Source organism: Mya arenaria, chromosome 6, assembly GCF_026914265.1.
Source record: "Mya arenaria isolate MELC-2E11 chromosome 6, ASM2691426v1".
NCBI classification, from domain to species: Eukaryota; Metazoa; Mollusca; class Bivalvia; order Myida; family Myidae; genus Mya; species Mya arenaria.
In genome coordinates, this window is record NC_069127.1 from 47,295,235 (window position 1) to 47,301,234 (window position 6,000).

The 6,000-nt window shown below is 33.1% G+C and overlaps 1 protein-coding gene across 1 annotated transcript in view; it reads right to left on the bottom strand.

Moving 5' to 3' along the window:
• LOC128239095 (BTB/POZ domain-containing protein 6-B-like) overlaps positions 1-5,181 on the bottom strand; it is a 37,356-nt gene extending 32,175 nt beyond the window's left edge. Inside the window, exon 1 of the mRNA XM_052955558.1 lies at positions 5,096-5,181. The gene's annotated coding sequence lies outside the window, so the exon portion shown is untranslated. The remainder of the gene's footprint in view (positions 1-5,095) is intronic.
• Positions 5,182-6,000: the final 819 nt, after the last annotated feature.

Here is a 6,000-nt window from a genome sequence, read left to right on the forward strand (position 1 = left end):
TTTATGTTATATTAAAGTTTGCTTGTATGTGCTATCATTAATTTAAAGTTGCACACTCACAGATATACCATTTACAACTTTTTATTGTTGGTCTTGGAAAGAGCAAAATTTGTGTAAATATCTGTAAACCAATGATATAAGGTTGCAGACAAAAAAATTCATATCTCCGTTCGAAAATTAATGTTTTATGGTTTAAGCCGTAACTAACAGTTTAAAAAAATGCATAAAACATAATTTTTTAACTTTCCATGATTTTTCGCAAATCGTTTCAAGACAACATATAACTGAAAAAGTCGTCAAAACGTCCAATTTGTGAGAGTGCAGCTCTCAGCGCCGGAAACACTGGAGTATTTACTGCGTTTAAACACAAGAGAGCTTGTATTGAATGTAAGGGCGATATTTCATGCACACGCTATCCGTTTCCGTGTTCTGCATAGGTGTTTTAAGGAATGAATTGCGGGGTTGATGTCAATATCGGGGTATGAACACAATTGGGCTGGTCAAAGTGTGTGGAGTCCGAAGGACTCCACGCGTACTTTGACCAGCCCAATATCGTTCATATCCCCGATAATGACATCAACCCCGCAATTCATTACTTATATTTACACCAATTGTTCCTTATTTCATTCAAGAATTGTTAAAAAAATACATCATTTCATTTAAGAAAACCATTCATTAATCCTTTCTTACCCATTCTGTAAATAAAACGACCCGACTGTAACCGGAAATATTTTTAAATGACGTCACAATAACGCGGGAAATGATCAACCACTTGAAACTACTTTTAAACGTAAAATTTAAACACTTATGATTACAAAACATTTAAAATATAATAAATTAACTCTTTCTAAAATGTTGACTTATAGTTTACGGGACCAGCTGACACAATACAAACAATAACAAGATCAATAGTTTTCATGTATATTGTTATGCGATGAATTGCGATCCGAACATATCCGAAGATGTTGCGTTCATCGATTGATGAACGCAATTGCCGAAAGGCAGTTCATTTAAGGAATGGAAGTTGAGGTGTAAATATAACATGTTAATTACAAAACGGAAACTGTATTCCATGTGTTCGCAAATAAAATCTGGTTTATTGTTATTATTCTAAGCCCATCCGTTTTGTCGTAAGCATTTTGGAATCATTTCTTCGGGCTTTCTCCCACCGCACACCCAGAGTTCCCTTTAGCGATGCGTTTCTTTCTGTCGAGACAGTCGCATATTTCTTCCGACCAGGTAACCTTTTCCGTCCTGATGAATCAAATGCATGGTCCCTGTAAAAAGCAAAAATATGTGTTTAGTTATGAGTTTATATAAATGATAACAACCAAATAGTAGGAAATTGAAATGGTTATCATAACTATGGGCAGAGAATCGGTTTATACAATTTTTAAATAACCTTTACTTCGATACAAAATAACGAATGCCCAGACTGTTCAATAGAATTCTTATTTATACTAAAACAATATAAGATTTTATATTACAATAGATACACAACCTGTATAGTACTATGCTGCAGAAGTAGTATGCATTTTCAGCTGTTCAACGACTAGTTTATCAGCCTGAAAAACAAATTCAAAACACGTTTAAGATTACGTAGTCCTTGGTTCTAATAGTATTTTGTAAGTGCTTGGTTCTAAAAATGATTGTAACATTATTTCGGAAATATACGTACGTTTCTGTGGAAAGAAAACTTAGGGCATACCGATAGGTGTTCATGCAATGTTTTTAAATAGCTATGTAAACGAAATTGCGTATATTAAGGACAACATTTAAAAATAAATGACAGTTCATGCTTGGTTCTAAGATTTCCGAAGCACATTTCGCCTCGATTGAAAATTTGTGACACGCATTCCAAAAAAACTACAGAACTGTCTAACAAAATAAAGGTACCAAATAACGGGGAAAATTGGGCGCTGGAACATGGTCGATGTTACGTAATTTAATTGTTTAATTATTGAGTGAAACTAAACCAAAATACATACCGTCTCACTGGGCGCTGCCATTTTTAATGCTTGGTATCAAAACAATATACCACGTGATTACCGTCTCTGTATAAAGCAATTTCATTCTCCACATGTTTTTCTCTACGACCATGTTTTTTTGCGTTTCATTTTATTATTTGTTCGTAAAAAGGAGGCCGAAGTTAAATATTCTTATTTTAGCTATCTTTTTACTTCAGCTAGCTTTATAGCTTACTTTCTATCTAATTTTCTACCCTTGCTTTGTTTTCCAATGTATATATACACAAAATGGATGGCGAATGTCAGCAAGCATCAGGACGAATACTGCATAGCCGCATATAGCAAGCATGATACAATCAGTCATAATACAATATGAGTGTTTCACATTATTAAACCAGGTGGCTCTGCGGTAATAATGTCGCTTATATCCGTAAGTTTCTAAAAACAGATTTTATATACAGGACGGCGACCGGCTGCTTCATACAAATTTCAAGTTACGTCCGAGAGTTTCCGTGCGGTTCCGTATGACTTTCCAAACTTGCGCCCTCTGGTGTCGAAAGACATGGCTGTTTTACGTTCTGCTTTGTGGCATGTTTCAAAGTGCTTGCTTATACGTGCTCTTCAGTCATTATGAGCAAGTGAAGTTTCTTAGTGATTTGTATATTCCTAAAAAAGCACCATGCAACTTATGTTAAGAAAAATCGGTATTATCTGAACAGAATATGGCATCAATTAAAATGAACAATATATTCATTAATCCTAAAGATGCTCAGATGACGAATTGGGGATGCAATAAGGCAAGATGTACAAGTCAGAAAGGAAGATGTAAATGTCTGAAAACAAAATGTACAAATCAGAACGCAAGATGCATTTTTTTTGCTTCAAAATCCTTCCATGAAATCAGTCGACCGTAAATTATTGCGTGCAATATTTTCTTTTAAGTTAAATCGACGTTACTTTCCTATGGTTCGTAATAGAAAGCTAAAGCGGCGGTAAAACAAAATAAAACATATTCGAAATTGATAAATTGATCGTATTTTGCCATTTTCACTACAATGCATGAAGCAAAATTGTTGGCGATGAAGAGTGGGAAAGTGTTCGACTGTCGAAATACTGTTTATTTTGTGTTCTGCTGCTAATAAGCATATACAAAATTATAACTATACACGATATAATATTATTTTAAGAAAAATAAAAGCTTAAGAAGAGCACTTGTATATCCTCACTGACAGGCGATATATACACTGTATGGGAACGGACACCGGATATAGCTCAAAAAGTGATAAGTAAACAGACAAATATGCAGTTGTTTTTCTTTACCAGAGGTAAGATCTTGCTGCTTTTCTACCGTATCCACAAATCAAACAGGTGTTTGAACTAATAGCTGAATGCTAAATTTTGCCTATGGTATACTCTTAAGTGCTTACGATTTAGCAGACCTCGAAAAATGTTTCTTCAAATCTGAGATGATCACCTCAAAACTTACAGAATTTCGACAAGTATTGTTATTTTTAGGAAATATATCGAATAAATAAAAAATATGAATCGAAAGATTTTACAAGCATAAACTGAACTATTTTTTGTAAGAACTGGCAATGTTACTTTTAAACTGTTAAAGATATGCCCTTAGAAATGTTCAAAATACTGTAGTGGGGATAGCCGTATTATGTACTGAGGATAGTTTCAAAGATAAGAAATGTGTCCTGGTGACAACATATAAAATGGGACAAAAATTGATAGTAACACTGTTAATATACAAAACACATGTATGTCTATTTCGAACTTTCAAATAATCTGCAAAAAGTGAAAGTACACTTTAATAAGAAATTATTGAGTAAACTTTAGTTAACAATGAGTTTGATCCATGCTCTCCTAAATTATCGTATATATACAAGCTGCTTAAATATCCAGGTTGGTCACAATACATACTTTCTCACTGACATCGAGCAGAGACCATCATTCTGTTCTAGGTAATATCATCATCGACCCAAGCTTAGAAAAAAGCTTCACGTGTTCCAAATTTAATCAATTTAATCACAATATCTCATTCCCTACTTGATTTACAAAGCAATACTATATATATATATATATATATATATATATATATATATATATATATATATATATATATATATATATATATATATATATATATAGAGAGAGAGAGAGAGAGAGAGAGAGAGAGAGAGATAGCTTTTAAGTGGACTGAGGATAGTAACAATGCATTTAGAATAACGAGACTGGAAACCACATAAATTCTCCGGCCATATGTTTTGTGTTCCTCAATTAATCTTAATTACCGGCGTATTTCAAATATTTAAATATTTATGACTCGAACGTTGATGCTTTTGAAAAACACATCATGGTTAACTAATCTATATAAATGAAACAGTTTTAAGTACATACAGAAACAAAAAAGCAACTTTTTTGCTCTCATCCCTCGATATGGACAACTTCAATTTCCAGTCTCATATTCTAAATGCATTGTTACTATCCTCAGTCCACTTAAAAGCTATCCCCTGTGCAATTATTTATTTGCTTCATCTATCCCCAGTGCCAGGGCATCAAAAAGTATGAATATCTCCGTAACAACAAAACATATCGTATTGATATCTTACACAATACTAGATAATGTAGTAGCAATTAAATCGCTCGATTCAGTTTTTATTCTTATTTTCAATTTGTTGATTTGTGTTTGAAATCGTACCACATTACTGAACATTTGTAAGCGATCATGCAACTTTCGACGAGAATTGGGCTATAATACAAAAGAGGAGACACATTTCCATCATAGTCGTATATTGCACAGGATCAAGTTATTCGAAACTCTTCGATTTTGATAAATATAACCATAAAATAAAAAATAAAAAAAAAATAAAAAATGATAAAAAAAACTTTCCATGCGTCAAAATCAAACGCTTATCGATTTATCACTTTTTGAGCTATGTCCGGTGTCCGTTCACCCACAATGATATACCGATCATTCATAGTTGTGCGTTATCACGGTTTAACCAACCAAAGCGAAATTAATACATCAAGTGATAATAAACTTAATTTTAACTAATTGGTGGAAATTCAAATCGTCAAATATTAAATAGGAGGGAATTATCATATAAATCACGACTTACATATTTAGTATGGCGGGATCTCTTTGGTAACTGTAATCCAATTTCACCCTTATGCAATAGTGGGGATACGTGTGTATCAATTGCTGTTTTCTATCAAAAAGGTAATACTATTGCAAATATAGTAATAAACTTTTAATTGAATATGATTGAACATGGATATAAATCAATACAATTGTTCATCGAGTCAAGACTTGGCGGGGCGATATTGGATGCGGTATTAGTATTTCCTTTAATAGAAAGCCTGCAATCAATAAGCGTCTGCCTTCTGAATGGATATTTTCGATTTTTGCATATTTCTGAATCAATAAGACTTAATGGCTTAAGGTATCATCACAAAACATTATAAATGTACCACTTAACATAATAAATTTTGCCAAAAATGTGTTAGGGCATGGGTTTTATAGGCAAACAGTAGGTATACCTTACATGCAGACTTGTTTTGATATTGCTGCGGGAGTGAAACTATGCACAGCATCACAGCTTCTGAGATATTGCGCCTGTCTAGAAAATGTAACTTTTAAATACACGATGACATTTTAGATATGCATATTCCCTCATTTACTGAAATTATCAAATGAATACCCTTCAAAATTATGACATGCAGATGATATTTTAACTTAAAAGTTGATTAGTTTCCTCCTTTGGGCGGCAATGGTTAAATGTCCTCTAGTCACACGTTGTATTCATTTCCCACTTGGGTAGATTCGCTAGACAATGTTCGGACGTGGATGTTTTTTTTCCAAAAGTAAATTAATTGATGATTGCTTAACAGATTAAGCATATTTAGATATCATAAATTGAGACAACGTTCTCAAAATGTCTTATTAAGCATTGTGACATTCTCCCTGAATACATTTACAGTCTTAAATCTCTGATCGTTAATGATCTATGGAATTGATCAATGA